This window comes from Anabrus simplex, chromosome 4 (genome assembly GCF_040414725.1).
Source record: "Anabrus simplex isolate iqAnaSimp1 chromosome 4, ASM4041472v1, whole genome shotgun sequence".
Taxonomy (NCBI): Eukaryota; Metazoa; Arthropoda; class Insecta; order Orthoptera; family Tettigoniidae; genus Anabrus; species Anabrus simplex.
In genome coordinates, this window is record NC_090268.1 from 167,083,521 (window position 1) to 167,108,096 (window position 24,576).

Consider the following 24,576-nt stretch of genomic DNA (forward strand, 5'->3'; position numbering starts at 1 on the left):
GGGCCTATGTGGAAACGAACAGGTTAATTAAATGGTCCGACACACAACCTGAATGGAGGCTTACACTGCACTCCGAGATAGTGAGAACTTAAAATCCTGAGGGGCTCTAGGCCGAGGAAACAGGGGCTATTCCCAAACTACTGAGGTGACTCGTATAGAATTTACTTTAATACATTACAGGCAGATAACCGTTACAAAACGTAATCACCTCAAACCAAGATGAAGGGGTGCTCGAGAAGATACACCACTCTCTATCCCCGATTTACAGTTAAAGAATTTATGAAATGTTTACATCAGCCGGAAGAAAGTTACATTATAAAAAAGGTTGCTACATCCTAAAGAGTCGGACCCTTCCCTCGGGTTAAACTGCGGAGGTAGCAAGAAAGAATAAAGTTATGTGGCCATTACCTTATAGATGTTCTAGTTGCTGACGAAAGAGGCCGCCCGCCTCCTGCTTAATACACACACTCCGAAAAGGTGACGGTGAATTGGCCAAGAAACGTGAATAACCGCAATTTATAAACCCTCAGGGAAGATTCGAGATCATTCAAGACTAAACTAGCCATACCCTCTCAATTTTATTGGTCGATTTCAAAAGTTACACTCAGAATCGAACAAGAAGCCTGTGATAGGTAGAAAATTAATTACAGAAATTAGGGATTGGCTAGATTCAAAACTGGTGGAAAGAAAAGGGAAATATTGCCAACCCCAAAATAGATTAACATCATTCAGTTACAAAAACCTAGAAAAACGAAACTTCTTTAAATTATAACTTCTTACACCTCGCACCAGGGTGCATTATCATAGTTTTTAGTAGTGTCACCTGTGGAAGAATGTCAAAACTTCTTGATGAATAGCAAACAAAACAAGGATAAATTCACTCAGTTTAGGCAACTGCACAATAACTAAATTACATCATATTTCTGTGGTGACATCTTCTGAGTAAAGTTCTAAGTTGGTGTAGTTTCAGTTTCGCTGTTTTACCAATTGAGGGGTTCGTTTAGGCGCTGACTTTGAATGCGCGGCGTTGGGGTGTACCTCCCGGTACAATTAATATTATTATTATTATTATTATTATTAGTCATCTGAAATTAGCAGTATAAAATGTGTGATGCAATGTTACCTAGCAACCGTGTAGGCTTTTATGTGAAGTATTGATGGATGGCCACGACTGCGAAACGTATACAAGGCAATTTTATCAGAGAGGCCTCATCGAATCGTACTCTAGGGAAGTGGTCATTGAATTCCTGGTAGTTTCGTAGGCCCAGAGTCAGTTCCCTTCTTTTGATGTATTGAATCCTACACTCGACGACTCCAAATACCATACATAGGCCGCTACGTCTCGAAAATGGTTCGTTAGATGCAGATAAATTCATTATCGATTTGAGTTTAATTTATTGAAAGACATATTTATGATCATTTGATTTTCGCAAAGGGAAATTTGACAGCATTTTAATTATATTTTGTGTAGTTTTATTTTCTTATTAGGTCTATGCAAATATGATTTTTATTTCACATTAATATTGTTAAAAGTACTAATCTATCAGAATTAAATAAATTTCATGTTTTCCTTCAAGACCCTAATAAACGATAAATTAGAGCTGTTGTTGTACCAAAACTTTCGGCGATTATCCTGTGATCTGCAAGACCTCCGTGTGGTGAAAGGTGGCAAGATGACTAGGCGATGGCCTTTCAGGTAGAAATGTACAAAAGCTAAAGAATGCTAAAGAACACTAAAATGCACCCCTAATCATAATAATCAGCAGTTCTTTTTTATAGTTAGCTCTATCGGAGGAGTGTAACTGCATGAAAATTACGAAATTATTCGTAAATAGATATTGTCCGACTCATTGGTTGAGTAGTCAGCGGTGAGGCCTTCGGTTTAGAGGGTCCTGGGTTCGATTCCCAGCCGGCTGGGGGATTTTCTTCTGGCCCGGGGACTGGGTGTTTGTGTTTGCCCCAACACTTTCCTACACTACCAACCGCCACAGAAATACGCAATAATAATTACGTCCCTCCATATGGGGTTGGCATTAGGAAGTGCATACAGCCGTAAAACAGGGTCAAATCCTGACAGATGTGGGAAAAGCGGTGGAAGAATACGATTCGTAAAGAGATATCCGGGAGAAGTGCATATCGTTTGTAAGCTACTCATTCTATAAATTTAGACATTACGCTGCTTACTTCTCTTTTGTATTTGAGATACGAGTGGGAGAAGGCCTCAAAGATGCCGCTCCTATCTGGAGTAACACTCCTGCCATATTCTGCATGTTTGCGCTTATTCTCAATAGCAGAAACAGCTTTGATGGAGCCGCCGCTGTTCAATTTATTTTCAAGTGTATTTATTCAGACTTGTTGAGTCAATGAGACTACACGATACCGTAATATTGAACTCTCCTATTGCTAAGTATATGCTTTAACCACTAAGGATTTCTTAACCCATGACTTCGGTGGTTGAAGAAATCTAATTTCATTGTATGAAGCAATAATACGAGTGGAAGTATACTTCTGTGTGAGGGCTACTTGGTGGATGGGATAAGGGAACCATTGGATTAAACAGGAATGGGGGTAACACAGGGAAAGAATTTCATCAAGGGAGCAAAGTGGTGGTGGTGGTGGTGGTTTTAAGACAAAGTACAAGTGGGCAACCCTCTTCCCCTAACACTGATGAGAGGGAAAAATAAAGAGGCCCCATTCTTCAAAGGTTGAAGGTATTTGAAAAAGAAAGGGAAAAGTGACATCCTGAAAATATGTCCGTAGAATAGCAGTCGTACCTGTTCGTCAACTTATCTATTACCTAGGACCTTCCTTAATATCTATCCTTCATTGCCGTTTTTCCAGTTGACTGACTTGTGCCTGTCTACTCATGGTCAAGGTTTCTGATGTATTATTATTATTATTATTATTATTATTATTATTATTATTATTATTATTATTATTCTTTCGAATGGGCCACCAGAGGACCACGTGCCAATTTCAATTCCTTCTTCTTTGTTCTTTCCTTTTCTTCCAGTACGCTTTCATCTGTTCACTATGTTTCTTCTTTCTGTCTTCAGACCACTTTGAACCAGTCGTTTTTACTTTCCTACCTTGGAATCCTTCTATTTTCAATACTTTTAACCGAAAGCCTTCTCTATTATTTATTTCTTCTGTTGTTATATTGTTTTTTTCTAAATCCTTTCTTACTTCGTTGACCCAGCTTGTCGTTGATTTCTTACTCCACAAATATCTGAAAATCTTACTGGTTAATCTACTATCTTGCATTCGATATAAATGTCCAAAAAACATAAGTCTCCTTTTCCTCATTACATCTGATATATTTTCTATTTTTTGATATATTTCAGCATTACTTCGTAATTTCCAACCTTCTGCTGTGTTTTGTGGGCCTAATATTTTCCTCATGATTCGCCTTTCTAGTATTTCTAGCTTATCTAAATTATAGTTTAATGCCAGACACTCGCTTGCATATAGGCATTCTGGCTTCACTACTGTGTTGTAATGCCTTATTTTTGCATTTTTGGATAGGCATCTTTTATTGTAGATATCTTTGGTGACACCATAAGCTCTCTCCATTTTATGTACCCTCTCCTCTACTGCAGATTTTTCTAAACCATTTTCTTGGATTATTTCCCCTAGATATTTGAATTTTTTTACCCTCTCTATTTGGCCAATATCTGTTTTCAGAAATTTTGGTGCATCCCAAATATTTGTTAAAAATTTTGTTTTTTCTGCAGAAATTCTTAAGCCAGTTCTGCTGGCGATTCTTTCCAAGACATTTACTTGGGTTACAGCAGATGTCACATTTTCAGAAAGTATTGCAAAGTCATCTGCAAATGCAAGACAATTTATTTCAATCCTTTTGTTTCCTCTTCCTAACCTTATCGGTGAAATGTTGAGTTCAATAAGTTTTTCGTTCCAAATTCTCACTATTTTCTCTAGGACACAATTAAAAAGAATTGGGGATAGTCCGTCGCCTTGTCGTACACCAGTTTTTATTATTATTACATAAACGTGTCATGATTTAATTCATGCCCCTATATAGCTTTGGTGACAAGAAAGAATGGGGGGGGGGCATCCAGTTGTAAAAACCGGTCAAATTCATACGCTATAATTTCGTGTGGCTATTTCTGGCCGAGTGCAGCCCTTGTAAGGCAGATCCTCCGATGAGGGTGGGCGGCATCTGCCATTTGTAGGTAACTGCGTGTTTTTGTGGTGGAGGATAGTGTTATGTGTGGTGTGTAAGTTGCAGGGATGTTGAGGACAGCACAAACACCCAGCCCCCAGGCCACTGGAATTAACCAATTAAGGTTAAAATCCCCGACCCGGCCGGGAATCGAACCCGGGACTCTCTGAACCGAAGGCCAGTACGCTGACCATTCAGCCAACGAGTCGGACAGATTCATACGCTGGAAATAGCCCACTCCTACGACCTTGTTATGTTGTGGGAAAAGCGACAAATAAAGAAACTTAGCGCATCCTATATTTATGACAAGTACAAGACACATTTTAATTTTTGGGCAGAGCGGAGTGGTTGAGATTTTTAACGCGTTACGGCTATGAAGCCAACCTCTGCATTCGGGCGGCGCGTGGGTTCGAGCCTCACCGTCGGCTATCCTGAGAATGGTTTTCTGTAGTTTCCAATTTTGACTTCCAGACGAATACCGGCACAGTTCAAATTCATAGGCGATAGCCGTTACCTTTCACATTTTTATCCAGTTTTATTCAGCATCGTTCATTATATCTTCATTAGCTGCTCAATTAAGGTTGATCTTAAGATGGGCACCCGCTCATAAAAACATACCGTATTAATTCATCTCACAATACCCCGTATCAAGAAACAGGATTAAAGAGCAGACAAACTAGCATTCTATACCACCTGAACTACCAACTGTGTCAAAACATTTTAAATAAATACATAAATAATTGAATAAATAAGTACGTAAATAAACCTATTTCAGATATACAGTATATCATCATCATCATCATCTGTTTACCCTCCAGGTTCGGTTTTTCCCTCGGACTTTGCGAGGGATCCCACCTCTACCGCCTCAAGGGCAGTATCCTGGAGCTTCAGACTCTTGGTCGGGGGATACAACTGGGGAGTATGACCAGTACCTCGCCCAGGCGGCCTCACCTGCTATGCTGAACAGGGGCCTTGTGGAGGGATGGGAAGATTGGAAGGGATAGGCAAGGAAGAGGGAAGGAAGCGGCCGTGGCCTTAAGTTAGGTACCATCCCGGCATTCGCCTGGAGGAGAAGTGGGAAACCACGGAAAACCACTTCCAGGATGGCTGAGATGGGAATCGAACCCACCTCTACTCAGTTGACCTTCCGAGGCTGAGTGGACCCCGTTCCAGCCCTCGTACCACTTTTCAAATTTCGTGGCAGAGCCGGGAATCGAACCCGGGCCTCCGGGGGTGGCAGCTAATCACGCTAACCACTACACCACAGAGGCGGACATATACAGTATATACCGAACAAAATCTGAGAAACTCCGCAGAGAAGCCGATAGGTAAGTTAGTAAACTGAGCAAATGAAATATGACAAGAAGTTCCCATTTTTACTTCCACTTTACCAGTGAAACATCTACCTATGTATACGTTATTGGTGTGGTTATAAAGTTTGTTATTTAAATCATTTAAAATTGTATATCAAAATATAAAGACATATTCCAGGTTATGTAGACGAAAGGTATCCCCGAAATGCCACTGTAATATTTGTCCCAAATGGAGTGTAATAATTCATTTTACTCAAAAAGTGTAAAATCTGCGTTAAATTAAGAAATAGTACGAAATATTGTACTTGCAGGGAATAATATGGATACATACCTACTTTACTACCTTACAACTATTTTTTCTGCTACGTTGCAGCGCTTCCGTATGTGTTTTGTTTGTCCACTTTCGTGTGTGATGTCTTCGCTCACTGAAGTTGTTTGAATTAATTAGGTGTCGTTTTCTTAATGTTGCCCATTCGTTTTGTGCTCTAACTCATTCATTAAATGATATGTTTATTGATCCAGGGATCATGCTATTTTCCTTTCAAAAAACAAGTAATATATTTATTGATTTTTGCTGTTTGAACTGCCCGCGCTAGTCATATGGACAAAGATAATGACAATTTACAGACATAGAACTCCCATTCGTCGGTGCAAGCCCTAGACCTCAAGAAAGAAACTAAAGACGGCGCGAGCAGTGGAATACAACATAAAGGAGTCCTGTCTACGGCCCGTAAGTACGTATACATATTTCGCTAGATACTGTATTTCTCTAGTAACTACGGCATTTCTTAATTTACCGCTGATTTTTCACGTTATTGGAGTAAAAGCAATTATTATGTTCCATTTGGGACAAATATTACAGTGGCATTTCGTGGATACCTTGGGTCTACATAACCCATATTCCCATCTTATGAATCATTTATACAGGGTGTTCGGAAACAGCGTGATTTGGGTATATGAGCGTTAGAGTCTTGGTCATACCGACATATAATTTGAAAAAAAAAACCGTATCTCACCCCGTTGTTATTTTATCAACTGTGAAGTTAGCTAAACAGATCGCTTCGCGGGCCAATTCATATGGCACTGCACATAACTCAAGACCGGCTGGAGAACCATGCTGAGAAATCAGCACCAACCGCACCATTGGTATCAGGCAGTGTCACCGTAGCGATCGTGTCAGCTCCGTCCTCTGGCGATGTTTGACTGGTGCTCTCTCGCCGGTGTTGATTCACGTCCAGACTTAGCAACACTGTCTCGCGAAGTCCATTTGGATTCACCCTCGAAGTGATCTTGTGGCTAACTATAGCAGCTAAAAATGATAATGGCGTGAGATATCGAATTTTGTTTTTAAAGTATTTATCAGTATGACCAGCCCTCTAACGCTCATATACCCGCTTCACGTTGTTTCCCACCACCCTGTATATTGGTGTTTGACCAGTTTCACATTGTTTTCCGGAAATTGTTTGCATGTAGCCAATTTCACGAATTCTTACTGGGTGGTCTAATAGGTTTTGAACTTCCGCCATTTCGTACGCATAAATTTAATTTCTCTTTTTGCCCTTGGATTTTTTCGGCCTTGCTTGGACATACAGTGGCCACAGAAAGTATTCGTACACTTATGGAAAGTGGTAGAACATCTTTACGACTTACGAGCTGAAGTCAGATTTATAAACGGCATAACGACAGACATCAGATATACACGGTGAACATACAGATCGTTTAAAAATGTAACATGATCGGCACGATACTGTATACAAACTGCAGATCGTACCGCCAAGAAAGTATTTGTACAGTGCGGATGCACTGTCTTTGTGATTGGTTAAATCAGTTGTCGCCACAGTTGTGCCTGCAGATGGGGTTGTTATCTCTTGAGTCATCACTGTGCTGTCGTTGCCGCAAAGTTATTTAGTATGGGGCGAAAGAAGACGGAACCTTCATTGAGTCAACGAGATAATATAGTGTTACTGTGTAAGCGAGGTAAAAGTTGTCGTCAAACTGGAAAACAGCTCGGCATAACCTTTACTACGGTGTATTCAATAGTTAAAAAATGCAAGCACAGCGGGCAAACAGAAAACAAACCCAGATCTGGTCGTCCAAATGTGCTGACAATACGGGAGCGACGCAATATTGTGCATTCGGCACGAAAGGAACCGTTCCGAAGTGCTATAGAACTCGATTTAAGACCCAACAAAACGGTGAATGTGCAGACTGTAAGGAATGTATTACACAGTGCGAACCTGCGCAGTAGATGTCCACGAAAGAAGCCACTTATAAGTGAAAGAAATAGGCAGATGCGCCTACAGTTCGCGAAAGAGTATCGTAAAAAGGCAATGGACTTTTGGAACACCATTATTTTTTCTGATGAAGCGAAATTTACACCGAACGTGAATCTCAATACGTAATCCTCACGGTAAAACAGGGAGGAGCGAGTGTTATGGTTTGGGGCTGCATGGCTGCAAATGGAGTGGGGTACTTGGCATTTATTGATGGTATTATGGATGCCAGGATGTACATAGATGTGTTGCGCCATAAATTAAACAGCAGTGCACGCAAGCTTCATCTGACCGAGCTCGATAGCTGCAGTCGCTTAAGTGCGGCCAGTATCCAGTATTCGGGAGATAGTAGGTTCGAACCCCACTGTCGGCAGCCCTGAAAATGGTTTTCCGTGGTTTCCCATTTTCACACCAGGCAAATGCTGGGGCTGTACCTTAATTAAGGCCACGGCCGCTTCCTTCCCACTCCTAGCCCTTCCCTGTCCCATCGTCGCCATAAGACCTATCTGTGTCGGTGCGACGTAAAGCAAAAAAAAAAAAAAAAAAAAAAAAGCTTCATCTGGAAGGAGTCTTCCACTTCCAACGGGACAATGATCCTAAGCATTGTGCCAAGATAACCAGTGAATGGTTGTTGTACAACGCCCCAAGAAGACTTCTCACTCCACCGCAGAGTCCAGGTCTCAATCCCATAGAGAACCTATGGTACCATCTAGACAAAGAAGTGCAAAAACGCCATCCTACTAGTAAAGAACATCTTAAGGAGATACCCTCAGATGCACGGTCCAACATATCTGAAGCGTACACCAAACTTTTAGTTAACTCAATGCCAAGACGTCTGGAACAGATCATCAAAGCTGAAGGCATGCATACAAAGTATGAAGACTGTGTTTGAACAAAGACTTCGGAATGTTTGAATTATCTAGTAGTGTACGAATACTTTTTGTTGTGTTAAAAGAAGAGTTTATTTGTTTATTATGTTGAGCGCTGTAAATCTCATAGCAAATGTACAGCTAGGTGTCTTTTCTGTATGCATATATCTCACTAGATGTGTTTATATTACTTCATGGTGCTTAATATACACGGTATACACTAAAATGTTGGTGTACGAATAATTTCTGTGGCTACTGTATGCTGGTGCTTCTCATTATTATGACAGCATATTTTGAAATTATTTTACTACAACTGATATGCGGTGAAAGAATTGAGGGTGGTAAGGTAAAAGCTTGTGTTGAAGGTAGTATGAAGAGAATACTACAGCAGTCAGCTCACATCCTAATTTACTGACCCACTTTGATCAGTTTACGTATTTACTTTTTGAAATCAATGCTCAGTTTATTATTCGTATCTCAGATCAGACGCTGGTAAAGTTTGTTCAGTTTACCTGTACCCACATAAGTAAATCAGTAAATAAATAAATCCACTATGAGATACGGCAATGGTCGAAATTCAAAGGGGAAGATGGGCCTATACATCGTTTATGCCTTCACTGAAGATACTGCAGTCCTTTCTGAGAATGTACAAACACCACTTATCCCAGGTAAAACTTTTGAAAGGAATTGCAGAGAAAGTTGGACTTCAGATACCTTTTGAGAAGACCAAATTTATGACTAACATTGGAAATTCACCTGGAGTGTAAAGAACAGCACATGGAAAAATGGACAGTGTGGAAGAGGTAAGTACTTGGGCGAAGTAATCCAAATTGATGGTTTAGACAAAGAAGCAAATAAATCAGAAGCAAGGATATTGGAACAACCTTACAACTGACCAAGACATCTATCATAAGAAAAGTCTCTCCATTAAAACTAAAATCGGGCATTACAACACGTTAATTAAACCAGAATGTCTCTAAGCTAATTCTCGATGAAAACAGGAGAAGTAGAAGAGATGGGAATAACATCAGATATAACACAGGACAGAACAACTTTTAGCAGATTGTTACACAATTTCAAGGATTTCCAGCAGAAAGAAAAGAAGGAATGGAATAAAATTGTTCAGAAGAGAGGAGGAAAAAACACAGTGAAATAATGAACGATTGGAAAGCAAGAAAGGAAGAAGGAAACCAACATAAATGAATGCAGTGTGTTATTTTACTTGGTCCTAAGATGGCCACAATCGATGGAAGGAAGAAGAAAATAAATAAATCATTATTGGTTGGAACTCATATCACCCGTCTTGTGCAGTTCGGAATTAATACTCTTGGAACATACATTCGACCACATTTCTGCACAATCGCTGAGTGCAATCATGATCGTCAGGCTGAAGGAAATGTTCCTTCGTGCCACACATGTAATTAGGTCGAAGTAAGAAGTCGCCATCGTTTTTAATTACATTGGAGTGCGATAATACATTCACCGTTAGCCATGACTGCGTCATAAGCGAGTACGTTATTAAGTTATCTTAATTCAGCATCACATAACAACGAGCTGACGGCAGTGACGAGCCAGATAGCTGCCCAAGTTACGGACGTTTCCTGACGCCGCCTTATCTTAATTAAGTTTCTTCAGACCCCCTCTCTTTTTTTTTTTTTTTTCAAAAACAACAGTGCTCCTAACATTGAAAATTTGATTTTTAAAGCTATAGACCTCACTACAATATCAGTAGCTTAGTTCGGGATATTCTGTCGCTATCACATGGGCGGCGGTGGTGGTGGTGGTGGTGGTGGTGAAGAAGTACAACTTAGCAACCATTCCCTCGGAATTCTAATCAGAAAACAGTTGATCCTTCGAAGAAAGGAGTTATTGGCAAAAGAAAGGGTAGGACAGTAAGGGCGTGAAATTACAGTCCTTAGGTCTCGCAAATCGAGTCCGACTCGTTGGCTGAATGGTCAGCGTACTGGCCTTCGGTTCAGAGGGTCCCGGGTTCGATTCCCGGCCGGGTCGGGGATTTTAATCGCTTCTGATTAATTCTTCTGGCTCGGGGACTGGGTGTATATGTCCGTCCCAACACTCTCCTCATAATATTCAGACAACACACTACACTACCAACCATCACAGAAACACGCAATAGTGCTTACATCCCTCCATAGAGGGTTGGCGTCAGGAAGGGCATCCGGCCGTAAAAACAGGGCCAAATCCACATGTGCGACGCAGTTCGCACCCGCGACCCCACAGGTGTGGGAAAAGCGGCAGGAAAAGAAGAAGAAGAAGGTCTCGCAAATCGAATGCCATTCGAATCTGAAGAGAACAAGAGTTGGCTAAGGGAGATTGGACAGGTAGTGGTGGTGGTGATTGTTTTAAGAGAAAGTACAACTAGGCAACCATCCTTATATAACACTAATCAGAGGGAAAATATGGAAGGGATCCGACACTTCGAAAAATGAGGGTATCGGCCAAAGGAAGACAAGGACCACAAGGGTGTGAAAATGAGACTCGCTAAGCCTCGAATGCTTCAATACCATCGGGGTAGGATAAAATAAGAGCTGGCCTAGGAAGGTCGGATAGGTTAGATAAAAGGGAGGAGACTATCACAAGTAATTAGAAATAATGCCAGGACTCAGTTAAGAGCCCTGTGGTCGCCAACTCACGTTGCTAAGTTAAGAATCCCTGGGGCCCCTTTTAACCGCCTCTTACGACAGCCAGGGGATACCGTGGATGTTATTGTACCTCCCGCCCCCACAGGGGAAGATTGGACAGGAAAGGTGAAAATTAGAAGACTAATTGGGTGACGTGGCTAACAGCTTGCATTTAGGAGATAGCGGTTTCGAACCCCACTGTCGGCAGTCCTTAAGATTGTTTCCCATTTAAACACAAGGCAAATGCAGGGGCTGTACCTTAATGAAGGCAGCAGCCGCTTCCTTCCCACTCCTGTCTCTTTTTTATCCCATCGTCGCCCCAGCACCTTTGTGTGTCGGCGTAACGTAAAGAAAATTGTAAGGAAGAAAGGAGACTGGCACAAGTAGGTGGAAATGCCAGACTCGGTTATGGAGCTACAGAGTCGCCAAGTCACGTTCCAAGTTAAGACTCCCTGGGTATTCTCCTTTCGCGATGCCAAACGCCGGATATAAAGTGCAGAAAAATGAATTTAATTCTGTGGTTATAGCAAAGTTATTGTATGGAGGAGAAATATGAAGAGTAGATCATGGAATTTCTGGAATATGTTACGCCATTTCTTTTCACTTTCGACTCAGTTCCTGGGGTCAGAACTGTTAGGATTTTCAGTCTGCCGGAGCTAATTTTGATATGTTAACTACCGGAAAAAGGAACCATATAGTAACAGTATTATAATTGAAAAAGAAACAAAAACTAGAACCTAACAGTTACAAAAATAAAAATATCATGGAATTGTATCAGATGCTCGTAAGTAAATTTGCCAGAATAATTATGGGACTGCCAAGCTGTGTTGAAAATAGTTTAGATGTTGGTCACACTTAGCGATTTTAATAATCCAAAACATCATTCATCCACAGTTGAGGGCCAGTGACCTTGATATTAGGCCCCTTTAAACAAGCAGCATCATCCAGATCTTAATGGAATACACCCACCTGCTATAAAGAACCATTTTGCAAATATTGCAAACGGGCAGTTAATTTCCCACATTGGTTGATATCCACGATACGGAAATCCTGGTATGGGATACCCAGAATTACTGTGTTGCTCGCCAACCTTCCAAAAGAAGAATAAGAATAAGAAGAAGGTCGGAGAATAAATAGTTTCAACGTGAGGTGTTTTTGACTGGATTAGCGTCTCTCCCATCCTCCCCCTAGGATCCATTCTTATTCTCCTTCATCTTCACCCTGCAGATCCCCATACTGTGTAGGCAGTTCCTCGACGGGTTTCGTAGCGGCTTCGTACGACCCGCGGCTGGCACGACTGGTTTGGGTTAAGTAACACACACTCCTGCAGCTTAGCTTCCTGGTTCCTGGGGTCAGAACCAGGCCCACACATTCTTCAACATTTCTCAGGACGACCAACATTACAGGATTTAATGTCGCATTGTAATTCACGAGGTGACAGTTCTCAGGCCGTTGTCCTCTGTATTAACCACAATCAACACCAGTAAGATCTCTTACTGAGAGATTCTGGCAAGCACGGCCGTTTCTCTGACTCTTCGGTTATCTCTTCACTGTTTGCTGTACAGTGGAAAGAAAACCACTGTGTGGGTACAAGATTAACATCATCGTCTGATAAACAAAAGATAAAAAGAAGAGCAACGCCAAGTTTGTAGAGGTATTGAAGACCCTTGAAGCCGGCCGCATGGTGTACGTGCCTGCCTCTTACTCGGATGTCCCGGGTTCGATTCTCGGCCAGGTCAGGGATTTTTACCTGGATCAGAGGGCTGGTTCGAGGTCCACTCAGCCTACGTGGTTAGAATTGACGAGCTATCTGACGGTCAAATAACTGCTCTGGTCTAGGAAGCAAAAAATAACGGCCGAGAGGATTCGTGGTGCTGACCATACGACACCTCGTAATCTGCAGGCCTACGGGCTGAGCAGCGGGCGCTTGGTAGGGGAAGAACCTTCAGGCTGTAGTGCCATGAGGTTAAGTTTGCAGACCCGGGAATTTTTAAATAATACGATAGAAAAATGGAGTATTTAGTCAGTTGATTTCCACAAAAAGTGTAAACGTTTATAAAACGAGTTGTTAAAAATATTTGGAAATTTATAAGAAAAACTTCAAATGCTCGTAGCTCAGAAACACGATTTTTGACATTGGCCCTTTTAGAATCAAGCCACAGAAATGTCTGCGATTGTAGGCATGATTATTTTGGTATTTGTCGAAAAGTGATTTTCGTCGTAAGTCATATTTGATCTTGAAAATTTTCAGAAAAATCTCTGAATTTTGGCAGCCTGTTAAAATATATAAACTTGGCGCCACCGTTCAATTGTTTTCACGGTCTGCTTCATTCAAGTCTGATTAGGCAGGAAATGGCATTTTGGAACAGCAATTAAACGCTGGCACCGAAGTTATATTTTTTAACGGACCATCGAGGTTTATTGATACGCCAGATTTGAAGCGTTTTCATGTCACCGCTTTCCCTTAAAATTTGCTAATTCCTTAGAATTAGGAACATTAGAACATTAAGAATCCTATAACTTTCTTATTTTTAACAAAAATCTGTACAGTGGTATAGCAATATTAAGAGTGTTCAAAACTAGAAAAGACCAATTTCTCCGTTAATTATAGTTATGAAGCTGTTGATGGTGATGCTTCCGTCGGATGGTGACATTAAGCATTGAGCAGATTCGTTGGCGGTGTTCAGTAGGAGTAGGTTATGTGCCGGCACTGGGTTTCACCCTCTCCCTTCCTACGATCATGCTTGTGTCGGTGCGACGTAAAGCCCCTAGCAAAAAAAAAAAAAAAAAGATCATACTTCACGTGAACTGAGCTCTATAGCTGCAGTCGCTTAAGTGTGGCCACTATCCAGTATTCTGGAGATAGTGGGTTCGAACCTCATTGTCTGCAGCCCCGAAGATGGTTTTCCGTGGTTACCTTTATTAAGGCCACGGTCGCTTCCTTCCCACTCCTAGCCCTTTCCTATACCATCGTCGCCATAAGACCTATCTGTGTCGGAACAAAGGTTGGACTCACACATACATACACACACACACACACACACACACACACACACAGAGAGAGAGTGCTTTCTTATCATTTTTGAGCTTATTGTTTAAAATAATAATGATGATAATAATAATAAGACCAGGAAATGCTCCGAGGAACGCAAGAAAATGAAGGATTACTGAGCCAGCAGAGATCACAAGATACCAAGAAGAAAACAGTAGCCAAACCTACCATTAAGAACACCAGAAGTAGCAACCACCGAAAACAACAACAGAGCTAAAGCACAAGCACCCTGGTCCTCAAATGGCCCAAACGAACTCAAAATATTAATATTAATAATAATGTTAATAGTTTTAAGTCGCGCTATCTACTTCCACGGCTTTAGGAGACACCGAGATGGCGGTATTTTGTCCCGCAGGAGTTCTTCAAAGTGCAGATAAATCTACTGACACTAGGCTGACGTATTTGAGAACCTTCAAATAACACTGGACTGAGCCGGGATCGAACCTGTCACCTTGAGCTCAGCAGTCCAGCGCTCTACCGCCTGAGCTATTCAGCAGCATTTTTTAATGTTTTATAAAGTCCAAATGAGGTACTGAAAGATTTCTGGCACCTAAAAGAAATCAGTGTTCTAGTTAGACTTTCCACAACCTAGGAGACCTAGTTACATATAAATAAAAGCACTCGCAGTTGTTTTGTTAGTTTAAATGACGTTAGTAGTTATCAATGTAGCTAACGTGATGGTATTTGCCACTTTAGATTCATAAGAGAGAAGTCATACATAACTCTACCTCACAAGAGAATTTTACTCCATTTTTCAGGAAGGAACGAGTAATTAAGATGAGCCGAGAGGTTGGCACCACTGAACTAGTCGGATCGTTAACCTGTTATCGGACGGAGGGCAGATTTCTTTTTTGCGCCGTGTTTCCTCGCTCTTCTTTATTTGTAGGCGGGGAAGATAGAGCTGGTAGGTGTGAACGGTCCATTGTAACGCCATACCAACACCTGTTGAAACTTTTAAAAGGACACGCGAGATAGCTCCTTTTTTTCTTCCTCTACTTTCGCTCTTGGCTGCCTTCAGGACGGCAGACGGACGCGTCATCTTTACCTCAAGCACTACACACTCCAGCATTAACTTAAGGGATTATTATTATTATTATTATTATTATTATTATTATTATTATTATTATTATTATTATACACGAAAGTACATATTACATCATACATTACGGACAATGGTGGTAAGAGTAGGGAAGAAAAAAATACTGGGCTGAATTACAGTTAACAATTACAGAATAACAGTTACATCTAGTCAGTTACAATTACAAATTAATTTTTGAACAAGTAATCAGTAAAATTACAATTCAATAGATGCACGAAAAAGATGGCTAACCATCAAATTTGTGAAAACTGAGTCAGATGCTGTCACCTGCTGTTAATGATATAAACTACATTTGCTGAATCAGGCTACCATCAGGGAATTTCCTATGAAGGAATACAAGACTTCGAAGTTCTTGTGGTATCCAAATCATCTTGCCAGGATTGCAAAATCGGGCTAACTGATTGTTACTAAAAGTTTGCTTATGATGGCGCCATATTATCGGCAGGATGGCAAACACTAGTCTACGGAATTCGGTAGTCCATGATACATGTCCGTTTTGGTACGATGTCAATTCAAAACGGAATCAAAAATTTAGATATAATATTCATTTGAATAATGTATTGCCTTAGAGTATTCAATACAATAAATTAATATAAGTTATGAAGTGTTGTAGGCCTACAGATATTTAGCCTCCTGTCGGTAGATTTACTGGCGCGTAAAAGAACTCCATGTCCTACGATGCCGGCATCTAAAACAGCTCTGGTCATACATTTGGTGTTTACCCTACAAAAATTCATTAAAACTCAACCATAGACGCCCAAGAGTAATTCGCTTTACTCTGCCATTTAAAGGCCTAGAGTAAAATGGAACACCGAAACTGACGAGCTAGCACCGTCAAATTAAATTAATTGCACACCGTAGCAGAGGCATTATTTGTTTGTTTGTTTGTTTGTTTGTTTGTTTGTTTGTTTGTTTGTTTGTTTGCGAATTGACCACTCAGGATGACGCTACAATTTCAAATTTTTTCTTTGTCTGAAGTTTCCTCTTCCTCCAGCACTCCTTCATAAGGGTGCTATGCTGTTTTTTCTGTTCACCTGTCCAGGCTCTTCCCTTCTTTGCAGTTCTTTCGACTTGAAGCCCTTCCAAATTTTGAATCATGGTCCGAAATGTTTCCCTGTCTAACATCTGAACTTCCTGGATGTTGGACTTCTCTAGATATTCGTTATTATTATTACTCAGAACAGATTGTGCTACTTTCATCTATTCCAGTTCTCGAATCGAGTAGTCCTGCAACCATAGTCTAATTACCAGACTTATACCCCCCCTCCTTTACATCCTTACTACCGCCCATAGATAACATAATAACCATATGGAGAGATCTGTAACCTTTATTTACAACTTCGTTACCGCAATGAAGTTCTTTCCGTGTATTAACACTCCTTTTAGGTTACCTCTTTCGAGGAGCAGGGTGTACTCTGAATCTATTCTAAGGCCCCTCGCCCACAAGGGGGAAATGGATACATGTGAGAGGACTCTGAAATATGTATGTGTAAACAATGCCAGACTCAGCTAGGACCTTGTCACCAACCCACGCTCCGAACCTGAGAGCCCCAGAGAGACTTCAGTACATGGATCTGTTGATCTCGATATTTCAAGCTTCTCTCTTGAAACTGTAACAACAACAAACAGAACTGCAGTGTGATCAACGTGAAGGGAGACTGTTAGGTTCTCAGTCTGCCGGAACTAATTTTTAATAAATAAATGTACGAACTACCTGAAAAAGAAAATACATTGTAACAGAATTACAGCCGCAAAATGGAACAACTTAATTAACTTAAATTATTTCTTTCTTCTCCGTTAATACTACCTGGGTGAACCACTGTACATATTATAAGTTTTGCAAAATTCACCAGCCCCGCCGTCAAGGGGTGGCGTATCTGTCTCTTATCACGACACCCCGGGTTTGATTCCCGGACACGTCAGGGACTTTACCTGGATCTGAGGGCTGGTACGAGGTCCACTCAGCCTACGTAATTACAATTGAGGAGCTATATGACAGTGAGATATTGGCACTGGTCTGGAATGAAAAGAAAATTCGTCGTGCCAACCCCACGACACTTCGTAATCTGCAGGCCTTTGGGCTGAGCAGCGGTTGCTTGGTAGGCCATGGCGCTTCGGGGCTTCATGGGTTTTTATTTGGTTTGTTTCCTTTTAAGGTTGTTTATACTAGACCATGACATATGTTTTTAAATCTTGGAGCGAGCACTCAAACCTACGAGCCAAGTATTTTTTCTCGTACTCGCATCGTTAACATACTGGCGTCTAGCCTTCTGAAAAATAAAGCATGGTAGTAATAGCAATAGGTACTGTGATTTTATAGCTTTATACACGCCAATAGATTACCACAAAATGTAAATATATAAATGTGAATATTTTCGTCAAGAATGGTTCAATTCCTTTGATTACAGGGTGGTCGGAAATAACGTGAACCGGGTATATGTGTTTTAAGAGGGTTGGTCATACTGATAACTAATTTGAAAGAAACAATTCGATATCCTTTGCCGTTGTCATGTTATCAGCTGCTGAATTTAGCCAATCAGATCGCTTCGCGGGCGTATACAAATGGGCTTCGCGAGGCGATGTTGCTAAATCTGTACGTGGCTTAAGGCCGGCTTGAAAGCACCAATCGAAGAAAAACAACTTTGGCAGGGGAGAGATTTGAACACGGATCTCAGAGTTGACACGATCGCGCCATAGCAAGTACGCTACAGTAACACCTGCTGTGTGTGTTTGATACTCATTTCTCGGCTGGTCTTGAACCTACTGCAGATTTAGCAACACGGCCTGCCAGAACCCATTTGATTCGCCCGCGAAGCGATGTTATCGGCTAATTTCAGCAGTTGATAAAATGGCAACGCCGTGAGATATTTAATGTTAAAAGAAATATTCATTAGTATGACAAACTCTCTAATCCTCATATACTCGGTTCGCTTTGTTTTCGACTGGCATGTTAAAGAATTAACAGTTTAAAGCTTAAACATGATTATCTATCTAACTACAATATGTTACAAGGAACAACCCATACTTTACAATACATGCTGATTGTACCTTCTGTGTCCATACACATGCCTAGGAGCTTTGTATGCTGTCAACATACGGAAACAAATTTCGCGAGAGGATGTTCTATGTCACTTTATAATAACAGGTCTCTTAAAATAATGAATTTCATAGGAAAACAGATTCCATTTTGATAATAAAGGAGCATCGCAGGATTATTCATGTTATTTAAATGAGAAGTATGCTCGAGTTATTTCTATGTCGGGAATAGCTTCTTTACGAGAGGTTTTCCCGACACCTGAACGTTCGTACTTAACATTAATTTTTCTTCTCTTGCTTATACAATGCGGCGTTGATTAGGCCTACTATTTAAAATGGTAATAACATTAATATCAAAGCAGAAATCGCCCATACTTATCAACAACCCCGCCGTTATCTAACCTCATTCTCTTGTTCAGACGAGTTCGATAAATTGTATGGATTGTCAAGGGGTTGTATGTTATTACATGCGCTTTGCGATAGTTACGCGACACCAAACCGGGAATTAAATGTTTAAGACGACACTCCGGAGATAAAAAGATATTTTTATCTAATGCCTGTATTTTCACGAAACTTTGTGAGAATGTCACCTACATAAAAGTAGAGATATCACGAACATGTCTTTCATATACAATTAATATTTTTTCCAAAATATTTTTTTGAAATTTCTAATTCCATTCTTTTCATGACATTTAATGAACATTTTAATATAAATTCGTAATTAGGTAGATAATACTTGTTTTAAAAACACTACGTATCGATTTTTCTGTACATAATTTATATAAGGAGATATATCGTACTAAGATTTGTGTAATTTTTACGTTCTAGAATTTTGGACTTAAAAGTCCACATTTCTTGAAAAATTCTGCAATAAAAAGCTCTATACGCATGTTTCTTAATATAGCTGTCATACACATACCATACAAATTTGGTTACATTTGGAATAATATTATGAGAGAAACATGGGATTTAAATGTAAAATTACAATTGGAAAACAAGGCATTATTATAGTGATAATTTTTATGAATTCAGCGAAATAACTTCGTGACTATAAAAAAACTCAATCCTTTCAATTTCAGCCCTTAAAAAATTTCACCAAAATGACCAAAATTTCGATTTTTATCTCCGGAGTGTCGCCTTAAAGGGAAAGATTATCCTCAGCTGGAAAAAGAAGGCACCAAAGAAAGAATTTTAGGTGCCATGGCCACCTGGTACCCAGGATTTGTCGTGCCCTCGTTTATACATGCATTTTTTTTTTCAGAATTAGTTTCGGTAGGTCAGAGAACCTGATCCGAGTCGAAAAGAAAAGAGATGGCTTCAGAAATCAAACAAGAAAAGGTTACCTACTATCAAAAATTTCAGTTATGTAAATCGAACAGTGTTGTTCATTCAGGCGTGTAAATTCCTTGACATGTTTTTAAGACAGGTGATCCTACTGGCACGTGACCACTGGTAAAGTTTAAAACTGTTATGAAACAGGGTCCTTGGTCGTTTAAATCAGTCTGCTGAAGGAGGAAATAATTACGGTATTGTTTGTGTCAAGATGAAGTCGAACCGGTTGCTGACACTAATTAGCAGTCGTCATCTATAGAGGAAGAATAGCGAGCTACAAGTTGACAGTGCCCCAGCTTCGCGTTAATTGAGTTCGATACCCTGTTCGGTCTTACGAGCCAACAATCTCGTAACTTCTCATTAGCAAAGTAGCTGTGCTATCAGAAACGTACTGACTACGAAAACTTGATTGTTGGAGAATTCACCTAGAAGAATTATTGTTTCAAACGTCAGGAAGATTTTGTTTATAACTCTGTGCACTTTTTCAGGCGTGAGAGACAAAGTATTAATTTCCTGGACGCACGCAACTGTTGATCAACTAGCTATTCTAACACAATCAATCAATGATCTTTATTTAGGGCTGTTGCACAGGCGAAAGCCCTTTCTTAAACGTTTGCAAAGAACTTCGAAATTTATCAAACAATTCCTCACTCGTCGTCCTATAAATGAATAGTTTGGTGGCTGAGAATAAAATAATTACAATTCAAATTCCTTGGTTTTTCAGGAAAAGAGTTTAAAGTTTTAGCTGTTTACATTCATGCCTATCAAAATACACTAGTTACTCAATTTTTATGAAAATTGGTGTGTACATAATTCTTACATTTTACATCTGGAAAAAGTTACAACTCAAAATGATCCTTTCGACTTAAGCAAGGCGACTAATAGCAGAATATTGAAAACCGTTAAAGTAGTTCATGGCATGAATACATCAAAATTTTGTGTTGCAACACTATTGGAGGATGAAGAGGTCAAAATAAGATATTGATGGTAAAACTTCAAATTTCAAAAATCTCAAGACCTCAAAAATGTATTTTTTTTTTAAAGCTGTAAAACTTTCGTTCTCAGCCATCGATTTGCCTCAGGTTCTTCTCTCCGCTCAAGCTTATTTGTATACTAATCTTATTTCCACGTCTTCTCTCCACGGACAGCTCTGAACATACCACTCAATCGAGCAGCTCATCTACTTAATCCCAAGTCTTCCCAGACCAAAGTTCGCAACATTTTTGTTGCACTACTCTTTTGTCGGAAATCACCCAGAACAAATCGAGCTGCTTTCCTTTGGATCTTTCGCAGTTCTCTTATCAACTGGTCCTCATGTGGGTCCCATACACTGAAACCATACTCTAATTCGGATCTTACTAGAGACTATTGCATAATTTTAAAGTGGTGTATCTTATTTCCCCATTTTGCAAGCCCCGTGTTGTAGGGTTAGCGTGCCTGCGTCTTAATCGGAAACCTCGGATTGGATTCCCGGCCAGGTAAGGAATTTTTACCTGGACTTGAGTGCTGGTTCGAGATCCACTCAGCTTACGTGATTACAGTTGAGAAGCTATCTGATTATGAGATAGCGGCCCCGGTCAAGAAAGCCAAGAATAACTGCCGAGATGATACTTAGCGCTCACCACGCGCCACCTCATAATCTGCAGGCCTTCGGGTAGAACAGCAGCCGCGTGGTTGACCAAGGTCTGTCAGAGTTATTGTGCCATGGGGTTTAGATCTTCCTACTTTATGAGCATAATCTTCCAAACTGGTAGCGGTGATTACTGTTTTAAGGGGAACTGCGGCTAGATAACCATAATTCTGATCACAGGGTAAAGAAAAGAAGAGGTCTGAACCTTCGAAGAATAAAGGTACCTGAAAAAGAAAGCAAAGGGTCCTTTGGCCTTGGAGACGTAGTACCGTTGGTGATGATGGTGGTTATTTTATTTAGATGAAGTACAGGGCGGTCCAAAAAGAAATACGGTTGCCAAAATGTCATTAATTCAGTACAATTTTGCTACGCAATTAACATTCAACACACTGAGAAAGTGGCTCACGTAGCTATCAGCTTTCATTCGGCAGATGGTGAATTCGGACCCCCAATGGCGGCAGCCCTGAATATAGTTCTCCGTGGTTTCCTATTTACACACCAGGCAAATAACGGGGCTGACCTACCTATGTTGGTGCGACATAAAAAAGCAAGAAACAAAAACGAAACAAACATATAGGACATCACTCATTGAGGAATAGTGTCTTCAATGTGTTGTACACCATTGTTTATGACGTGGTCCATACGTTCGGTAATCCTTGTAACCTTAGCTTCACACTGACCCTCGCTGATATTCTACGGAACTCTCGATGTTCTCCTACAGATGTGGAAAACTACGTGAGGAGGATTCGGTTAACTCTGTTTGGGCCACCCTGTGCAAATAGGCAGCCATCCTTAAAAACTAATCAGAAGAAAAATAAGAAGGACCCGGCCCTTCGATTTTGTGTGCGTATCGGCAAAAGAAATGGTATGACACTCTTTGCCTCGCAAGCTTAAATTTAGCGGAATTGTTCAAGGGAGGTCGGACGAAAGTGAGGAACCCGACACAAAAGAGAAATCTCGTTTCCTTTGATGAAAATCAAATGATCATAAATATGTCTCTCGGTCATGGCCACCCATCACCGGCTGCTGATTTCACATGGCAACCGGTCATAAGACATAGCTTGCGCAGTTGCTAGGTAACATTGTCTAACCATCCATCCACACCTTACATCACTACCTGCACGGTTGCTAGGTAACATTGTCTGACCATCCATCCACACCTTAGATCACAGCCTGCACGGTTGCTAGGTAACATTGTCTGACCATCCATCCACACCTTAGATCACAGCATGCACGGTTGATAGGTAACATTGTCTGACCATCCATCCACACCTTACATCACAGCCTGCACGGTTGCTAGGTAACATTGTCTGACCATCCATCCACACCTTACATCACTGCCTGCACGGTTGCTAGGTAACATTGTCTGACCATCCATCCACACCTTACATCACTGCCTGCACGGTTGCTAGGTAACATTGTCTAACCATCCATCCACACCTTACATCACTGCCTGCACGGTTGCTAGGTAACATTGTCTGACCATCCATCCACACCTTACATCACTGCCTGCACGGTTGCTAGGTAACATTGTCTGACCATCCATCCACACCTTACATCACTGCCTGCACGGTTGCTGTGGTTACACTTCCGTCACACATTTTGTCGCGTCGCGTTACACAAATTTTCGGATGATCCTTAGCCACAAGACATATTTAAGTCAAAAGTAAATGGAAGCAATACAAGATCAACTAGAGGTTCCGTGATAACTAACCCTCGCACCCAGTTTGAAGACCGTAAGATCTCCCTCTTAGTAACCTCTAGCGACATGCGAGAGATACCGTGGTTCTATTGTGTACTCCAACCCTCCGAAGGAAAATATTTCAAACTCACACAGGAATTTTTCGTATTCTACATTTTTCCTCTTCACGCAAATTGGGAAACCCTTCACGGCTATTGAGTTCGATTTGTGATATTGCGAGATACAGTGCCGGGTTCATTAGATCTCTTTTTACTGAACAAGTTATTGCGCGATTTGGGTCACATTGCTGTCAGCATGCGTTCGGGAAGTAGTGCGTCCGAACACCACTGTCGGCAGCCCTAACGATGCTTTTCCGTAGTTTCCCCACTTTTACACCAGGCAAATGCTGAGACTGTACCTGAAGGCCACGGCCGCTTCCTTCTCACCGTAGCCGTTTCCAAACCAATCATCGCCATAAGACCTATTTATGTCGGTGCGACGTAAAACCAAAGCACTCTCTTTTCTCCCATTGGCTTTCAAGCGTGCCTTCTGGTCTAGAAGCAACCCTGTGGCTTTACGTGACTGTACGGGGACGAGCCTTTCATTTCAAAAATTTCACGTACGTCACCATGTTTCCGAAATGCAATGAAGCCAATGGCGACACACTCACATCATGTGGCATTTCAAGAATCTCATATGCACTGGCGTGGATTCGATCTGCGACCATTGCCTAAGTACCAAGCTATAACACCCCCTTCCAGATCCCAATGGACATCTTTCAGCCATTATTATTATTATTATTATTATTATTATTATTATTATTATTATTATTATTAAGCTTCCATGGCTCAGGCGGCAGCGCGCCAGCCTCTCACCACAGGATACCGTGGTTCAAATCCCGGTCACTCCATGTGAGACTTGTGCTGGACAAAGCGGAGGCAGGACAGGTTTTTCTCCGGGTACCCCAGTTTTCCCTGTCATCTTTCATTCCGGCAACACTCTCCATTAACATTTCATTTCATCTGTCAATCATTTATCATTGCCCCAGAGGAGTGCGACAGGCTTCGGTAGCCGGTACATTCCCTATCCTCGCCGCTAGATGGGGCTTCATATATTCCATTCCTGACCCGGTCAGATTACTAGAAACAGGCTGTGGATTATTATTATTATTATTATTATTATTATTATTTCTTAGTCGGTTTACTGTCCAGGGTTGGTTTTTTCTCGGACTCAGCGAGAGATCCCACCTCTAGCAACTCAGGTGCAGTGTCCTGCAACGTGAGACATTTGGTCGGGAATACAACCAGGGAGGAGAACAAGTACCTCGCCCAGGTGGCCTCACCTCACCTTCTATGCTCAACAGGGTCCTTGTGGAGGATGGGAAGTTTGGATAGGATAGATACGGATGAGGGAGGGAAGTAGCTGTGGCCTTAAGTTAGGTACCATTTCGGCATTTGCGTGGGGAA